The following is a 20,164-nucleotide window of genomic DNA, read 5'->3' on the forward strand; positions in this document are numbered from 1 at the left end:
TCACACAGTTGTATTAAATACAACAAAGTTTAATATCTTCTCACCGTTTCTCGGTAACCACATGAGACATAGGTTTTCTTATTTGGTTCCTTTGATTTTTCTTGTTCCTGACTGACAAATATTCCAAACCTCAGATAAACCCTCCCACTTGCGTCATGTCCCAGTCTCGGTTAAAAGCAACACATAATGACACAAACACTCTCCTTCAGTGAGATTAATATCAAGCTGTTTTCCAGGTTGAATGTAACTGTGAACAAATTTATGTCAAAGAAGTTACCTTTGATGTATCAGCACTAAAGTTCTGTACAAGGAGGAACAGCCATTCCAAACTCATATCCTTCACAAAGGCTGTTTTTGTATGTGATTGAAATTCATCATGTATTTTGAATTGAAGCTCACAAGACATAGATGTCAGTGTTGATAATGAAACTTTTCAAGCATGTTGCTACTGTAAAACAAGGCTCTGCTGGGAGTTGAACCCAGGATCTCTTGTTTACTGGACAGGTGCTTGAACCACCTAAGCTACAGAGCCAGATGGCAAATGTATGTGCAATTGAAGTCAGAGGAAGACCTTGCAGATAGTGGGCAGACTTTGGCGAGTCAAGAGCTGAGTTCGTCACGGCAGAGTTCCCAGCCTCTGACTCGCTCTTGTAGTTGTAGCTGTAGTTGTAATTGTAATAGGCAACCGTCCGTCTCGGAAGACGATGGGCTACACCCGGGGTGTACGTCACTTCTGTGTGAAACATCGTTTGTTGTGGCTGTCGAGGACGACTCGTGAGTGACGATCCCTTCCACAGCTGGTACAGATGAATATCATTGGCCCGAGGTCGACTGATAATTTTTCCTTCCTCTGAGCTCTCTTTCCCACCATCTGGTCATTTCTTTTGTCCTCTGCTTTTCCCATGGTCTTCCTGAATGCCTTTCTCCAGGAATTCCAGTCAGCATGAAGGACTTCCCATGCATCGACTCCAATCCCAGTCAGCTTGAGATCTCGCTTTGCAGATGTCCTTGTATCACAGACGTGGGTGACCTGTTGGTCTCGTGCTGACAGCAAGCTCACCAAAGAGCATGTCTTTGGCAAAGCGACCGTCATCCATTCAGCACACATGACCCAGTCAACAGAGTCACCGCTGACTCAAGAGGGCAAACATGCTGCAGATCCCTGCACGCTGGTGTACTTCTGCATTCGGCACTCTGTCCTGCCAGGAGATGCCCAATATCCATCTGAGACAGCGGAGGTGGAAGCTGTTCAGCTGCTTTTCTTGGCTTGCATAAGTTGTTGATGCTTCTCTACTATAAAGGAGGGTGCTGAGAACACAAGCCTGGTACACGCGGAGTTTTGTATTTTCGATCAGTTTGCTGTCGGCTCACACTCGTCTTCTCAACTTTGACATGACAGCTGCAGCATTGACAATCCTGGTGCTGATTTCAGTATCAAGGGACAGATTGCTGGTGATTGTTGATCCAAGGTATGTGAAGCTGTTGACAACCTCCAAAGTGAGCCTGTCGATGTTGATGGAAGGTGGAGTCTCTACGTCCTGGCCCATAACTTTGATCTTCCTGCTGCTGATCGTCAGTCCAAACTCCTTGCAGGCCAGGGAGTACCGATAGACAAGCTGCTGTTAATGAACTTCATTATGAGATGTCAGCACAGCGTCATCAGCAAACAGCAACTCACAGACCAAGAACTGACTCATTTTGGTCTTGGTGCGCAGTCTTGCCAAGATGAACAGCTTGTCATCAGCTCTGGTATGCAGGTGGACACCCCCATCTGAGTCACTGAAAGTTTAAAATAGCAGCATGGAGAAGAATATGCCAATTGTAAAGGATGTGAGCTGTGAGGAGGTTACAAGGAGGCTTCCAGGGGACTTGGACAGGATAAGTGAATGAAATGACAGATGGAATATAATGTGAATAAGTGTGAAGTTATCCATTTTGGTAGAATAAACAGAAAGACAGAATATTTCTTAAATGGTGAGAGGTTGGGAAGTGTTGATGTCCAAAGGGACCTGGGTGTCCTTGTTCATGAGACACTAAAAGCTCGCATGCAGGTGCAGCAATCAATTAGGAAGGCAAATGGTATGTTGGCCTTAACACGAGGGGTCATGAGTACAGGAATAAAGATGTCTTGCTGCAATTGTATAGAGCCTTGGTGAGATCGTGCTGGAGTATTGTGCACAGTTTTGGTTTCCTTATCTAAGGAAGGATATACTTGCCACAGAGGGAGTGCAACGGAGGGTCACCAGACTAATCCCTGGGATGTTGGCATTGTTTTATGAGAAAACTGGGCTTGTATTCCTTAACGTTTCATTTAAAAGGCCATTTAAAACTGAGATAGGGTGGAATTTCTTCACTCAGAGGGTGGTGAATCTTTGGAATTCTCTACCTCAGGGGTTTGTGAAAGTTCAATCATTGAGCATGTTCAGGACAGAAATTGATAGAAATCTTGATACTCATGACATCAAGGGATATGGGGAGAGCGCGGGGAAGTGGTGTTGAGGTAGATGATCATCAAGGATGTAATTGAATGACAGATCAGGCTCGACAGGGTAAACTGCCTCCTCCTACGTTCCGAAGAGAGTTTGCACCAGGACACAGCCCTGTTTTACCCCACTGCTGATCGTGAAAGTGTCTGATGTTGCTCCATTGTAACTGACGGAACTGTGCATGTTCTCGTGGAAAGAAGAGATGACGCCCAAGAGTTCAGGAGGGCAGCCTAGTTTCCACAGCAGTTTGAAGAGTCCGTCTCTGCAAACAAGATCGAAGGCCTTGGTGATGTCTATAAAGACAATGTAGAGTGGTCTGTCCTGTTCACAGTACTTCTCCTGTAACTGCCGAAGTGAGAAAATCATGTCGACTGTCGATCTACCAGCTCTGAAGCTGCACTGAGACTCAGGATAGATGTGATGTCAGGGTCTGCAATCTGGTCAGAGCAATGCGAGCAAAGACCTTCCCCACAATACTTAGCAAGCAGATGCCTCGCTAATTGCTGCAGTCACTGCGATCGCCTTTATTGTTGCACAAGGTGACAATGTTTGCATCACGCATGTTGAGAGGCGCAGATCTCCCCTTCCAACAGAGACACAGAAGTTCATGGGGATGCTGCAGCAGAGCTGCTTTTCCACTTTTGATGATTCCAGGTGGAATATCATCATTTCCCAGGGCTTTACCACTGGCAAGACGGTCAATGGCGTTGTTGAGCTCTATGGTGGTGTCGCTGTCCAGCTCCTCCATGACAGGGAAGTCTGGAATGGTGCTGAGAGCTACTTCAATGGCAATGTTCTCCGTTATGTAGAGTTCAAGGTAATGCTCCACTCACCTTTCCATCTGCTTGTTAGGTTCAGTGATGATCACCCCTGTCTTTGTCTTCAAAGGTGTTGATTTAGTTACTGCTGGGCCCGTTGCTTTCATAATTTTTTTTTTATTCATTCATGTGATGTGATCATCACTGGCTAAGCCAGCATTTATTGCACATCCCTCATTTCCCATGAGAAGGTGATGGTGAGCTGCCTTCTTGAACCGCTGCAGTCTGTGTGAGGTAGGTACACCAACAGTGCTGTTAGGAAGGGAGTTCCAGGATTTTGACCCAGCAACAGTGAAGGAAAGGCGATATAGTTCCAAGTCACGATAGTGTGTGGCTTGGAGGGGAACTTGCAGGTGGTGGTGTTCCCATGAATTTGCTGCCCTTGTCCTTCTAGTTGGTAGAGGTTGCGGGTATGGAAGGTGCTGTCTCAGGAACCTTGGTTTGTTGAATTCCTTCATATGTCCCTCTAGCATCCCCCAGATTCAGTGGCAGTTTGTATGCTGTTGCAGAGTTTTAGCCAGTATCGATTGGTGCAGTGCTGAGCAGTCTGCAGAGACTTGTTTCTGGCAGCTCTGAGAGCATCTAGAGTTTGTTTGCTGGAGACTTGTTTGTAGTTCATGAGGACTCTCTTCTTAGTTGCAGTAACTGACTCCATTTCAGTCCAATAAGCCTCAAACCAGTCAGCATTCCTCCCATCTCTTTTCCCATACACAGCGAGTGCAGAGTTATAGATGGTGGCGTGCAGATGATTCCACTTTGATACCACACTGAGGCCTTGGGCGTTTTCTGAAAGAGCCTGATCGAGGATGTTGAGGAACTCCTGGGTCATTTCTGGATCAGTGGTTCGGCAAGTGTTGATCCGAGAACGACCTTTCTTCTTGGATGGGTGAAGCTTTCTTGGCTGAAGCCTGACCTTGCTACACACCAGGGAGTGGTCAGTGTCACAGTCAGCGCTATGATAGCTGCGTGTGATGAGGACACTGCTGAGGGTGGTACGTCTGGTGATGATAAGGTCTAGCTGGTGCCAGTGGCATGATCTCGGACGTCTCCAGGACACCTTGTGGCACAGCTTGACCTGGAAATAGCTGTTCGTCACACAGAGTCCATGGTGACAGCATAGCTCCAGAAACCTCTGTCCATTTTCGTTCATCTTGCTGATCCCCTGGTGCCCTATGCTCGTTGGCCAAGCTGTCGTCAGTACCCAAGCTTGCGTCGAAATCCCCAAGAAGATACAGTCCCTCGGTGCTGGGAATTCTACTGATGGCAGTGTCAAGTGTCTCATAGAATTGATCCTTGACATCTGGGGTGGAGGTGAGTGTCGGCACATAGATGCATATGAGATTAACTGGGCCCGCGCTTGTTGACAAGTGAAGGGTAAGAAGTCTATCTGAGCCTACTGTGGGTGGTTCACTCATCACAAGTAGCATGTTATTTACTGTGAAACCCACTCCATGCTCACGAGTTGCCTCTTGGGCTTTCCCCTGCCAGAAGAAGGTGTAGTGTTTCTCTTTGAGGGATCCACTTTGAATGAGTCTAGTTTCTTGCAGCACAGCAATGTCCACATTGAGCCTTGTGAGTTCCTTGTCAATCACAGCTGTCTTGTGTGTGCCATCAACCTGCAGAAGGTTGTCGGTAAGGCCAGGACACATGGTCCTTACATTCCAGCTTGTGATGCGAAGCACTGGTGTCTTCTTTGTTGAGTTTGTCTTGCCTGGTGCATAGATTATCAATCGGCCAGTTGAGAGATATCTCTCGAAGCTGTAAGCACCCATTGAAGCAAGTAGGTCGTGGCAGGACAGCACCTAACTGACTGGGGGCTGCACAGCTTGGAGTAGGTGGTAGTTATCCATTGAGACGCGATGATCTCTCCCACTGTCAAAAGTAGCCCCTAGTGCTCCTACTCTACACCAATTGAGTGAGAGCTTATAATCGGTAACTGTTTCTTCCCATGTTTTGCTAATGTTTAACCATGAAGCTGGAGTGTCCTCTCCAGGGCACAGGCCTGGGCAAAAAGTATGGAGACACTGAGCATCAGGACCCCCTCTCAGCATTGCTAGTATTGTCCAAAGGAAAGGAAAAAACCAGTACTATTTGGTACCAGCTCTGCTGTAGGAGTTGCTGGAAAACTACCTGATAAGTAACAGGTATGGGACTCCACTCCGGATTTACTGTCCAGGTTTACTCCCTAAGCCTTCTTCTCTCTCAAGACACCCACAGGGAAGTGAGACTTTTTGCCCATAGATGGGGCTCTGTTTCTTGGCATCAGGATGGAACCACACGCCAGTGGGCCTGTATGACATGCACAAGGATATCACACACTGCCCCATCCCTGTGACAGCTCAGAGAGATACCCTGATGATAATTTTCCCCACACGAATATCACAAACAGCCCCCTCCCTAGGACAGCTCAGGGTCAGACACTGCACACACTGCAACAACAGTGACATTACTGGATTAGTCCCTCCATTCTGAAAAACAAGCATTCACCCTACTTTATGCTTTCCGTCTCTCAGCCAATTTTGTATCCACGCTGCCACTGCCTCTTTAATCCCATCTGCTCACATTTTGTTAACAAGTCTATTTTATGGTACTTTTTCAAACACAATTTTGAAGTGCAGACACACACCATCAACCTCACCACCCTGGTCAACTCTCTCTGAAACTTCATCAAAGAAATTAATTCATCAATTAATTCATACACAATCTTCTGTTAACCAATCTGTACTGGCTGTCATTTATTAGCCCATGTTCTACCAAGTGCCAGTTAATTTTCTCCTGGATAATTGTCTCTAAAAGTTTCCCCACCACTGACATTAGACGAACTGGTCTGTAGTTCCTGGGTTTATCTCTCTTTTTAAACAGGGCTGTAAAATTAGCAATCCTTGCAGACTGATCTTTCAGTTCTGGAAAGTCTATTGTGGACAATCTCTTTGGGCATGACTTTAACCAATGAAAGCAACAGGATACTTGATTAATAAGTCCAGAACTTTTATTGAGAGTAAAACAGTACTTAATAATTGGAAGTAAAATTATCTTGAACAAACTTGGGGAATATAACTTTACAGCTCTGGCAGGTGTGTGGACTGGTCGAGCTTGGTCTCAGAGTGTCACGGTCCTCTTTGTCCAGCCTGGATCCCTCATCAGGTGGAGAACTTGGTCGATGATCTGAGCCTTTACCCCTGAGATCTTCTCGTGTTCCTGCACACTGAAACCTTACAAGATCCCTACTTTTAACCCCTGGATGGCCATCACACCACCTTGTAAAATAATAATTGGTCTGAGCTGTTGCTAGGTACATTTAATTGATGATGTCTTCCACTAACAGCCAACTGTCCTCAGAATCTCAGACATGAGTACAATGGAGTGGTTTCACACTGTCTCCCAATCTGATCTGAAACAAGTTTCCTATTCATTAAATCGAGACTCTTGAAAATGATGGAAATACTCAGCAGGTCTGGCAGCATCTGTGGAGAGAGAAACAGAGTTAACGTTTCAGATCTGTGATCTTTCATCAGAACTGGGCTGAAATTGTCTGAGGGACTGAGATTGTGGAATCAATTTCAGGGTCAAAAACATTGTACTCTGGAAGGATAGGAAGATGGTGATTATCAAGTATAGTGCAAGAATATAGATGCTTTTACATTATTTGAATCAACATTGATTTAAACCTTGTGCTCACGAAACCTATCTTTTGATCACAATGACATTGATAACAATGGAAAAAGCAACACATGCATTTCACGACCACAGGACTTTGTAAAGCCTTTTACAGCCAATGAAGTACTTTCCAAGTGTAGTCACTGTACAGTACAATACAATACCCTACAATAAGGATATTTCACATTCGAGTCACGCAAGTCCCAGGCAATGACCTTCTGAAACAAGAGAGAATCTAACCCTCTCCCCTTGACATTCAACAGCATTACGAGTGCTGAATCCCCCACGATGAACATCCTGGGGGTTACCATTGACCAGAAACTGAACTGCAGTAGTCATATAAATATCATGGCGACAAGAGCAGGTCAGACACTAGGAATCCTGCGGCGAGTAACTCACCTCCTGACTCCCCAAAGCCTGTCCCCTATCCACAAGGCACAAGTCAGGAGTGTGATGGAATCCTCTCCACTTGCCTGGATAGGTGCAGCTCCAACAACACTCAAGAAGCTCAACGTCATCCAGGACAAAGCAGCCCACTTGATTGGCACCTCATTCACTATATTCACTCTCTCCATCACCAACGCACAGTGGTAGCAGTGTGTACCATCCACAAGATGCACTGCAGCAAGGCAGCAAGCCTCCTTACACAGCACCTTCCAAACCCGTGACTTCTACTACCTAGAAGGACAAGGGCAGCAGATGCATGGGAACACCATCACCTGCAAGTTCCCTCTGAGCCACACACCATCCTGGAATTGGAACTATATCACCGTTCCTTCACTGTGGCTGGGTCAAAATCCTGGAACTCCCTTCCTAACAGCACCACATCGACTGCAGTGGTTCAAGAAGGCAGCTCACCACCACCTTCTCGAGGGAATTAGGGATGGGCAATAAGTGCAATAAATAAAAATAAAATCAATAAAAAATGACAATATCCTGTAATCCCCAAAAGTAGAAAATACATATGAAAATGAAAATATAATAAAACACAGTCAGCATGGATTTCACAAAGAAAGACTTGATTAAACTTATCTTTGAAGAATCAACAGCAAGAGTAATACAGCAGATGTAGAAGAGTTTAAGTTAAAAAAGCCTCATCCTTTCAAGTGCCTGAACCAACAAATTGTGGGTTAACAAACAAGCACACTAACTGACAGAGCTGGGTGTTGTGCTTTCTAGATTACGCGAAAGCAGGGTGTCAATGAGTTAAATCTTCAGGTTGCTGCAACCAGAATAGCCATTGTCCACGATCAGTTTTACTGTTACAAATAAAGGGTGGAACATTCATTGTGAATCTATAGAAACAGTTTGGTCCTGCACACTGCAGACACATCCACGTCATCACCAACCAGCTCTCCTATAATAGATGCAGTTATTTGACTTTTCCCCATTAGCTCCATGGAATTAATTTTGAAAGATTTTAAATTCCAAGAAGCTTTGTGAATATTCAGCCCTTGAGAAGAAATCATTCCCTGGCCACAGTGAAGAGAGCATTGAAAATAAAACAGTAGACTATCAGGTAACACAGAGAATGCTCATCAGCTAATCTATAATTGCTTAGTTTTCTTACTTTTGCTCTTATTATTCGGTTTTTCATCCTTTTCAGTTCCTGACTCCGGATATTATTGTGATTAAATGTGAAAAGATACACTGTGTCTCAGCCCCGGGATATTGGCTCTTTCTCTGTACAGTGCTGTGTACACTCAGATACTGACAGTGTCTCTCCCTCCCTCAACTTTCCAGCCCTGACGGTGCAGAAAGCGCTGCTCAAAGTTACACATTCTGACTGTTTGCAGTTGATTAGTGAGAGATTATTAACGTATCCTTCTGCAGCGCTGCCTCAGTTAATAACAGCAGATCGAAGTCACATTTCAGATACAGAAACAGATGCATCAATTATTCCCTCTTTCCCAGAGTGAGTGAGGCCGGGACAAGCAGCAACATTCCAGCCCCACACTCTGCAATTACCCAGCACCAGCGGAAAGCAGTGAATACAGATTCAATCAGTGGGTTAATGTCCATTACAGGGATGCAAGATTCCGCGGCCCAGGACAAACATCCCCAGACACCGAGAACAAGCTCAGGAAAACCCGGGGGAGTTAATATCCCAATCACTGAGCATTCCAGTAACATTGAACAAGTTCCTGAACTGAGTGAACCTTTCAAAGGACAGAAGTGATGACGAGGTCAAAAAGGTCTGAACAGTTGAGGTGACTGAGCGGTTTCAGCTTCTCTGTTCAGGTTGCAGCTTTCACTGGAGGCATGTGTTTAAATCCCACTTCTGACAACTTGATTTTCAGTTACTTTGCAGAGCTTCCTTGAAGGTTTGAGGTAGAGTAAATACTGAGGAACTGTTTCTAACTGCTGAACGGTCAGTAACCGAAGGTTACAGATTTAAAGTGACTCACAAAACCAGAAGGAACATGAGGAAAAATTCCTTTCTGCAACGTGTGGTTAGGATTTCAGTTATGTGGAAAGATTGGAGAAGCTGGGGTTGTTCTCCTTCGAGAGAAGATTTGATAGAGGTGTTCACAATCATGAGGGGTCGTGACAGATCCGATAGAGAGAAACTGTTGGTGGAAGGATTGAGACTCAGGTAAAAGCTGTGGCTCAGTTGGTCACACTCACCTCGAAATCACAAGCTTCTGCGTTCAGATTTCACAGCTGACACTCCAGTGCAGCACTGAGGGTGTTGAAGGTGCTGCCTTTCAGGTGTGATGTTAAACCAAGACCTGGTCTGCATGTTTGGGTGAATGTAAAAGATCCCATGCTGCAATTTCAAACAAGTGAAGAGCAATTCTCCCTGGTGTTGTGATCAATATTTGCCCCTCAATCAGATCAGTTGGTCATTATCACATTGCTGTTTGTGGGTATTAGCTGCTGCATTTCTGACATTACAACAGTGATTACACTTCAAAAGTATTTCATTGTTTACAAAGTGCTTTGATATATCCAGTGGTCAGGAAAGGTGCTATATAAATGCAAGTCTTTTCTTTCTTTATCACAACACATTGCCGTGTAAAAAATGGTTCCTCATGTCACCTCTGGTTCTTCTGCCAATCACCTGATATCTGTGTCCTCTGCTTACTGACCCTTTTACTACTGGAAACAGTTTCTCCTTATTTAAACTATTGAAAACCTCCATGATTTTGAACAAATGTGTCAAATCTTTTCTGAATTTTCTCTGCTGCAAGGAGAACAACCCCAGCTTCTCCAATCTCTCCACATAACTGAAATCCCTCACCCTGCTACCATTGTGGTAAATCTCTTTTTTATTCTTTCCTGGGTTGTGGGCACTGCTGACACAATGTGATTCCTATCAACGGAGCGGCCTGCTGACATCATCAGAGAGCGCCAAGCTGCGCATAGGCACAGCTACATCTTGCCAGGGTTAAGTGGCACATGCACAGGATGATGTCATGGCTCAGCACCAACATCATCGCAAATCAGCACCTGGTCCATCTTCGCACATGCACGCTAAAGCGTCATCGGGTATCCAGCCTCTCACTCAGCTGAAGGAAGCGGCTGAATGGGAGACTTTGAGGTTGGAGCTCTCCCCACTCGGCCTTGACGCTTCTTCTCCTCAGCTGCTCGCTCTCCACCTCGCCGCTCCCCTGGCCGATTGTTCCCTGTTCGCGTCACCCAGCTCTCCTGCCACTCGCTCCCAGCCCCCCAACCCCCACTCCAGCCATTAGCTCTATGCCGTGCCACTTTCCTCCTCTTGGTCACTCGTTCTTCACTCCTACGTCACGCTTTATGAGAGGCATAGATAGTGTAGATAGCCAGACTCTGTTTCCCATGGTAGGGGTGATTAAAACTAGAGGGCATAGATTTAAGCTAAGAGGGAGGAGGTTTAAAGGGGGTCAAAGGGGTAAATTTTTCACAGAATGAATAGTGGGTATCTGGAATGAGCTGCCTGGTGGAGGCAGGAACAGTAGTCACATTTAAGAGGCATCTGGACAGGTACTTGAATGAGCAAGGCATGGAGGGATATGGAATAAATGCAGGCGGGTCGGATTAGTATAGATAGGCATTATGGTCGGCATGGACGCGGTGGGCCAAAGGGCCTGGTTCTATGCTGTACGACTTTATGACTCTCTGTGACTCCTGTTAATTGTTTAATTATCCACCACCATTCAGGACTGGATGTGGCAGGACTGCAGAGCTTTGATCTGATCTGTTGATTGTGAGATTGCTTAGCTCTGTCTATTGCATGCTGCTTCCGCTATATGACATGCAAGTAACTCTGTGTTGTAGGTTCACCAGGTTGACACTTCATTTTTAGGTCTGCTTGGTGCTGCTCCTGACATGCCCTCCTGCACACTTCATTGAACCACTATTGCTCCCTTGGCTTGATGGTAATGGTAGAGTGAGGGATATGCCAGGCCATGAGGTAACATATTGTGTTTAAATACAATTCTGCTGCTGCTGATGGCCCACAGTGCCTCATGGATGCCCAGTTTTGAGCTGCCAGATCTGTTCATTTCTTCCCTCAGATATAATTGAAAAAAAAAAATTCTGAAGAAATGCATGAACTAAATAAAAAGGAGAGAGAAATAAATACTGAAAAAATAGATGTCAGCATTTGGAAGGTAAAAAGATTTCAGATTTATTATTGATGAGTGATAGGAATTTCTCACACTTTGGGGCTTCTGTAAGTGGATTTACTGTATCAGACTAGAAGTACTGTTTCAGGCCTTGTTAGCTCAGTTGGTAGAGCATGAGACTTTTAATCTCAGGGTCTTGGATTTGAGACCCTTGTTGTGTGGTTGCTCTTCCCTTTTTCAGTCTTCATCGGCAGAGAGTTCAAGGAGTGTTTGAAATTAAATTCAACAACATCACCAGATTTCAACCCCCACCCCTTGCCCCCCTCCCAGTGTAGTTGACAGGACCATCAACCTCTGCCTTCCCCCTTCCCCTCCCTCCCAGAACTGCGACAGGGATCCCCTTGTCCTCACTTTCCACCCCACCTGCCTCCACATCCAAAGGATCATCTTACACCATTTCCACCACCTCCAGCGTGATGCCACCACCTACCTCATCTTCCCCTCCCCTGTCAGCATTCTGTGAGAATAAGAAATACTGAAATGTTGTTTCTACAGCTTGTGGAAAGTTACCAAGAAGTCATTTGTACACAACATAATGAAATCACTGAAAAAGAGAACTGATAAGGGTATGTAAGTAGAGACCTTAACACAGTACATCACTGACAAAGAGAACTGATAAGGGTATGTAAGTGGAGACCTTAAGACAGTACATCACTGAAAAAGAGAACTGATAAGGGTATGTAAGTACAGACCTTGGGACAGTACATCACTTAAAAATTGTGCTTAGGCAGATAAAAGAGAAACAGCAAGAGTTAGAACAAAGGATGTAGTGAATAAGAAACTGCCCCACTAAGATAAAGGCTGACAGCTGCAAGTTAAAACACACAATGGAGAGCCAAATAAGGTAAAACAAAAACAAGAGTTAGGGGCTAGAAAGTTAGAGTAGGGGGAGAAGTAAACAGAGGAGGAGACTGTCGCAACCATAGGATAGGTTAGTGTCATAATACGTTATAACCAATAATGTAAAATAAAGGCGTGGACAAATGGATTTGTATTGTATAAACATGAACTGAATATGTTGATCGGTGTGCCTGCTTGGAGGACACCCGATCTTGCAAGAACGTTAAATAAACTTACTTCTTCAGAGTTTGACTTGGTGTAAATTATTATTAAGTGGGCTACGTTTCTCACAATTGGGGGCTCGTCCGGGATCTCTTCATCATTGCCGGGACCGCGGCCGACGACAGACGAGAAGAGGCGTCCCGTTAATTTAAAAACGGTCTCGTTTCTCTCGTTGGTAGCGGACCCGAGTAATTGACTGAAAACGATCCTAGGGAAGTCACTCTGAACGAGTATTTAGTGCGGCAGGTACACATGTGAAGTCAGGCAACTCCGTGCACGGACCAAGGTTAGAAAAACGACTTTTAAGTATTATCTAGGTGACTTATGGTTAACTGTAGGATAAGACCTTCTAAGTACCAAATGTCCTTGAGGAGTGAATTTTACAGTCCTGCAGTATAAGACCCTTCAGCTAGGAGGTGAGTACTGTATGGTATAAGACCCTTCAGTTAGGAGGTGAATACTGTAAGGTATAAGACCCTTCAGCTAGGAGGTGAATACCGTAGGGTACAAGACCCTTCAGTTAGGAGGTGAATACTGTCGGGTATAAGACCCTTCAGTTAGGAGGTGAATACCGTAAGGTATAAGACCCTTCAGCTAGGAGGTGAATACCGTAGGGTACAAGACCTTTCAGTTAACCATGGGAAATAAATCGTCTAAAAAGGAAGACGATGGGAGACAAGGAAAGTCTGCCGGCAACATCCCTCCAGAAAGTCCATTGGGACGGATGTTGGAGTATTGGGATTTCGAGTCAAAAACCAAGGAGAAAAAGACCCAAATATGATCTAAGGACAGCAAGAAGGACCACCCCTAAACCCGACGATAACGACGACGATAGAGACAGAGAGTCTCCTAAGACAATGATGCCCTTGAGAGAGGTACCAATAGGAAATAATGAAATTGGATTTGTTAGTGCACCATTAACGTCAGGAGAGGTAAGAGTGTTTAAAAAGGAAATGAAAGTCCTCGTAGAAGACCCCTGAAAATTTGGGAAAGAGAAAACCCTCCCGGGGTAGGGGGAAACGAACCAGCTGAACAAAAATACCCTAATCAAGACCCGCAGTGGCAGAACAATAATATCGGCCATAGGGGCCAGATGAAAGACCTTAGAAATCTGATAGTAAAAGGCATTGTTGTAAACAAGTAGTTGAAGCCCCTGCAAAACTTATGCCTTTACAGAGTTACTGCAGGCCCCTCTTATGGCACAAGCAGGCGACGTATTGAGTGCGACCCCTCTGGGTGTTGAAGGCTGTTTCTAGACAAATAGAGACCATTAAAGGCACTTAGGTGGGATGAAGGGATTGATTTTTAAAAATGTTTTGAAGAATCAAAAGGGGGGACTGTGAGAACAGAATTTAGATTTTAGAAGTTTTAAGAACAGAATTACATGGGAACATTTAAGATGAAACAATTAATCAGTCATGTATTGCTAACAAGCTAGCTGACTTCATAACTTCAGGGCTGCAGAGGCAACTTGGCCTTGCAGCTGGTACAGCGAGAGAGAGAGAGAGCGAGACATTGTACTTCAACAGCACTCTTCTTATCACACAGACATGACAATCCTAGGGAAAGGCTAGAATGAAAAACATACCGACCAGGCTAATACACGCCCCCTTGTTAGAGGGTGGCTCAGCCTACCCTGAAATAATTAATCAGTCATGTACTGCTAACAAGCTAGCTTCAGTGCTGTAGGGAGGGACAGCTTATCAGAAATGACTTCATAACTTCAGGGCTGCAGAGGCAACTTGGCCTTGCAGCTGGTACAGCGAGAGAGAGAGAGAGAGACATTGTATTTCAACAGCACTCTTCTTATCACCCAGACATGACAATCCTAGGGAAAAGTTAGAATGAAAAACATACCGACCAGGCTAATACACACCCCCTTGTTAGAGGGTGGCTCAGCCTACCCTTCTGATTCAGCAGTGGCTGAGTTTTTTATATTTGCTTTTATCTTATACTGTTTAAATGTTATTTGAGCAAATAGATCCATATAATCCTGGTGAATATATATAATCATATATAAGTTGATCAGTCGAGAGAGAAGGTTATCATAGAATGATAAAAGGGGGGAATGTGGAAGTGAGCAGAAAGGCATGGCACTATGCTTAATGGGAAATATAGCCAAGTTAGGAATAGTAGCTTTGCTGAGCTTTGATTTTAAGTGGCAGAAACCACAATGAAATAGCTAAAAGGGATGGCCAGAGTGTGTGCAAGCTGTGGCAGCCACAGCACTTCAGACCAAGGAAGTCATTTTACCTCGAAGCTATCACAAGAAATAGTTAGGGGATTGGGAATCCAATGGGACTTCCATACCCCTTGGCACCCTCCCTCTTCAGGGCAGGTGGAAAGAATGAATCAGACCTTAAAGAAACACCTGTCCAAACTGATACTTGAAACAAGGTTACCCTGGACAAAATGTTTACCTATAGCGATACTCAGAATTCGGACAGCCCCTAGAAAAGATGTGGGACTGTCCCCCTATGAAATGCTATTCGGATTACCCTATATGGGAACCAGGGGCAAGATGCCAACCTTAGAAACTAAAGATTCGTTTCTAAAGAACTATATACTGGCGTTGTCTTCCTCATTGTCATTCCTCAGGAAGCAAGGCCTGTTAGCACAGACACCACCTCTCGAATTTGCAGTGCACAAGATCCAACCAGGAGATTGGGTTCTGGTGAAATCGTGGAAAGAGACTAAACTACAACTGAACTGGGAAAGACCATACCAGACTCTCCTAACCACTGAAACAGCCATAAGAACGGCAGAAAGAGGTTGGACCCACTACACAAGAATCAAGGGGCCGGTACAAACCCCGGCCGAGGAAGAAACTTGGACAACCGAATTAACAGATGAACCATTGAAAATAAAGCTAAAAAGATTTTGAGTAACAAACTTTTTTTTAATATAACGGCGCGAGCGCGGAAATACTGTCTGTAATATTGTGTGCCTTCTTTCTTTCTTTTCAAAAGTAGCCAGGAAATAAAATGGGTTGGATGTTTTTGTATTACCCACTTCCAATTAGACAACAAGGTGTTTGGAGTAACAGTTAGAGAAGGGAAAAAGAAAGGTGAATTAAAATGTTGTTTTCAGGTAACAATAGATAAGACTGGTAAACCAGCTAACAAACTAAAAGGGACCTCTCATAACGATCCTAACATAGTAAAAATAATAGAGGTAAAAGACTTGAGAAAGACAATTGAGATAGAAACCGGTTACGGGGACACAAATGCCTGGGTAGAATGGATAAAATATACTGTAAAAAGTTTGAACAAAAACAATTGCTATGCTTGTGCATCTGGTAGACCGATAGCTCAAGTAGTACCTTTCCCGCTGGGGTGGGAGCGTGACCGAAAGGGCATGGAATGCATGTTAGCCCAATATCAGGATAAGACGGCTTGGGGTATTCAAACTTGCATATCCTTGTCAATAATGTTCCCTCCCCTAGAGAAAGAAGATTCAAGGACTCCCCCTTCATTTTTAGCCACCAGTGTGAATCACACATCATGCGTATGGCGACACGGTGCGGAGCTAACCAGCAATATGGGAGAGTTGAAGTCATGCATAGAGACTGTGGACGTAACTGGAAGAGTCAGCAGAGGGAACTACTCATCATTGAATGTTCCCAGAGCGGATTTATGGTGGTATTGCGGAGGAAAAATCCTGAGACAGACCCTACCCTCCCAGTGGAAGGGGACGTGCGCAATTGTTCAATTGGCAATACCATTCACCTTGGCATTTGAGAAACAAAAGATAATAACGAGGGAAAGGGGTAAAAGGGAAGCGATAGCGAACTCTTTTGACGACCAGGTATACAAGGATTTCATAGGGGTCCCAAGAGGGGTACCTGATGAATTCAAGGCCCGAAACCAAATAACCGCCGGTTTCGAGTCTTTGTTTTGGTGGGTCACTATTAACAAAAATGTAGATTGGATAAATTATATTTATTACAACCAACAAAGATTTATAAATTATACTAGAGATGCGGTAAAAGGTATAGCTGAACAATTAGACGCTACTAGTAGAATGGCTTGGGAAAATTGACTGGCTCTAGATATGATCTTAGCAGAAAAAGGAGGAGTGTGTATAATGTTAGGAGGGAAATGTTGCACACTTATTCCAAATAACACAGCACCCGATGGTTCAATCACCCGAGCACTGCAAGGGTTAAAAACATTAGCAGAGGAGATGGCCGACAATTCTGGAGCAGACACTTCTCTGACGGGGTGGCTTGAATCCTGGTTTGGAAAATGGAAAGGCATGATAATCTCGGTTTTTACCTCCCTGATCATGGTTGTCGGAATACTAATAGCCATCGGGTGTTGTATTATTCCTTGTGTAAGAGGGCTGACACAGCGATTGATTGAGACAGCTTTGACGAAGCAGATGTCAATACAAAGAGGCCAGGAAGAGAGTATGGACCTGTTAGGTAATGACAAAGTGGACAGTATCAACGGAAATACAGACATTGAAAAGGCGGCTGAAATAATGCTCAGAGGATTTGAGAGGACATATGAGAACCCTCCGCAGTATGTAGAAAACAACAAGGATTAAGTAAAAGAAAAGGGGGAATTGTGAGAATAAGAAATACTGAAATGTTGTTTCTACAGCTTGTGGAAAGTTACCAAGAAGTCATTTGTACACAACATAATGAAATCACTGAAAAAGAGAACTGATAAGGGTATGTAAGTGGAGACCTTAAGACAGTACATCACTGAAAAAGAGAACTGATAAGGGTATGTAAGTACAGACCTTGGGACAGTACATCACTTAAAAATTGTGCTTAGGCAGATAAAAGAGAAACAGCAAGAGTTCGAACAAAGGATGTAGTGAATAAGAAACTGCCCCACTAAGATAAAGGCTGACAGCTGCAAGTTAAAACACACAATGGAGAGCCAAATAAGGTAAAACAAAAACAAGAGTTAGGGGCTAGAAAGTTAGAGTAGGGGGAGAAGTAAACAGAGGAGGAGACTGTAGCAACCAAAGGATAGGTTAGTGTCATAATACGTTATAACCAATAATGTAAAATAAAGGCGTGGACAAATGGATTTGTATTGTATAAACATGAACTGAATATGTTGATCGGTGTGCCTGCTTGTCGGACACCCGATCTTGCAAGAACGTTAAATAAACTTACTTCTTCAGAGTTTGATTTGGTGTAAATTATTATTAAGTGGGCTATGTTTCTCACAATTCTGAAGGGATAGTTCCCTCCACGACACCTTGGTCCACTCCTCCATTATCCCTGACACCTCGTCCCCTTCCCAAGGCATCTTCTCATGCAATCGCAGGAGATATAATACCTACCCTTTTCCCTCCTCTCTGCTCATTATTTAAAGCCCAAACACTCCTTTCAGGTGAAGCAGCGATTTACTTGTACTTCTTTCAATTTAGTGTACTGTATTCGCTGCTCACATTGCAGTCTCCTCCAAATTGGGGAGGCCAAACGCAGATTATGTCGAACACCTCTGCTCAGTCCGAAAGCATGACCCCGAGCTTCTGGTTCCTTGCCGTTTCAACACTCCCCCCTGCTCTCATGTCAACATTTCTGTCTTGGGCCTGTTCCAGTGTTCCAGTGATCATCTCCATGGAAAGATCAATCTTACACGCTAGCTCAAATGTTGGATTTTGTATGTTAAGTATCTTTTCTCATCCAAAGATTCACCACTCTGTCTTCTCCTGAACTTCGAGTTCAAATTTGTTTGTGAAGTTGAGTGACACGTTAAGACAGCACAGTCTTTGTCTTTGTGAAGGAAGTGATTTCGGAATGGCTGTTTGAAACTGCCCCTCCTTGCACAGAAATTCAGTGCAAATACTCAAATCACCCACAATTTCTTTGTGAGAAATTTGTTCACAATTGCATTCGACATGGAAACCGCCTCAACATTAATCTCACTGAAGGAAAGTGTGACTGTGTTGTTTGTTTCAGAGTGTTGGTGCCGTTATGTGTCGCTTTTAACCAAGACTGGGACACAACGCAAGGTTGATCCAAGGTTGGCATATATTATCATTCAGGAGCAAGAAAAATCAAAAGGAACCTAACAAGAAAACCCAGTCTCCAGATGTGAGAATCTGTAGATCTGCTTTGGGAAAGTGAATCAGAGCAGAATGAAGGGTGAACTGTCCGACTGCCCAGAAGAGATGAAGACACGGCTCAGTCAGCACGTTCCCCTGGTTTATGATGCTGGAACATTCCTCACACAGAAATTATTCAACCCGATGACAAACGTGCTTACAGCCGATAATTTATTAAGATAATTTTTTTTTGAGCTACAACACAAACAGCTACTCGACAATGTGGAAAATTGCCCAGGTGTGCCCTGTCCATAAAAGAAAAGCAGGACAAATCCAATCTGACCAATTACCGCCCCATCAGTCTACTATCAATCATCAGCAAAGTGATGGAAGATGTCATCAACAGTGATATCAACCACCACGCATTTAGCAATAATCTGCTCATCGATGCTCAGTTTAGATTCCACCAGGGCCTCTCGGATCCAGGCAAACATTTGGAAGCTGGAGTATAATGTGGGAAAATGTGAGGTTATTCACTTTGGTAGTAAGAACAGATAAATTAAATATTATTTAAATTGCGAGAGACTACAGAATGCTGCGGTATAGAAGGATCTGGGTGTCTTCGTACATGAATCATAAAAAGCTAGCATGCACCTGGAGCAAATAATTAGGAAGGCAAATGGAATGTTACCCTTTATTACAAAGGGGAATGGAGTATAAAAGGAGAGAAGTCTTGCTACAAATGTACAGGGTGTTGGTGAAACCACACCTGGAGTACTGTGTACAGTTTTGGTCTCCTTATTTAAGGAGGGATATACTTGCATTGGAGGCAATTCAGAGAAAGAGGTGGGCAACTGTCTCTTCCCCACCACAGCCACCTCGAGGGCATTGTGCGGAGGGGGTTAGACTTCGGGCGTGCAGGAAGGATCTGATGGGGAGGGCTCTTCTCACCACCAGCCAAGTTTCATCTTGGTGCTTGTTTGAAAGTTCTGGTGATGAGGCATTCCGCCAAATGACTTTGGAATTTTGCTCGGGGAACCATCCGACTGGATCCACCATCTCCTTTTCCTGTAGGGCCTTGAGGACATTCCGTGCAGACCACTACCTGAAGGATTGGTGGTCAAAGATGTTTTTCCACAGAAACTTTCCCACGAAGGATAGGTGGTACGGCATGGTCCAACTGGATGGAGCATTCCGCGGCAATGTGACCAGGCCCATCCTTCACAACGCTGGGGACAGATAGAACCTCAGCACGTAGTGACACTTGGAGATTGTGCACTGGGAATCTGCGCACAGCTTGATGCAGCCGCACACGAAGGTAGTCATCAGGATGAGGGCGACGTTGGGTACATTTTTCCCGCCCTTATCCAGGGGTTTGAACATCGTGTCCCTCCAGACCTGGTCCATTTTGGAACCCCATATGAACCGGAAAATGGCTCGGGTGATCGCCATAGCGCAGGAGTGGCGTATGGGCCAGACCTGCACCACGTACAGCAACGTGAGCGCCTCGCACCTGATCACC

General features: G+C 44.5%; 1 non-coding gene across 1 annotated transcript; it reads right to left on the reverse strand.

Annotated features, from left to right (window-relative positions):
- Window positions 1-458: 458 nt before the first annotated feature.
- Window positions 459-532, reverse strand: trnat-agu (transfer RNA threonine (anticodon AGU)). Its single transcript has one exon. It is a non-coding gene; the product is annotated as a tRNA-Thr (tRNA).
- Window positions 533-20,164: the final 19,632 nt, after the last annotated feature.

Source organism: Heterodontus francisci, unplaced genomic scaffold (assembly GCF_036365525.1).
Source record: "Heterodontus francisci isolate sHetFra1 unplaced genomic scaffold, sHetFra1.hap1 HAP1_SCAFFOLD_286, whole genome shotgun sequence".
NCBI classification, from domain to species: Eukaryota; Metazoa; Chordata; class Chondrichthyes; order Heterodontiformes; family Heterodontidae; genus Heterodontus; species Heterodontus francisci.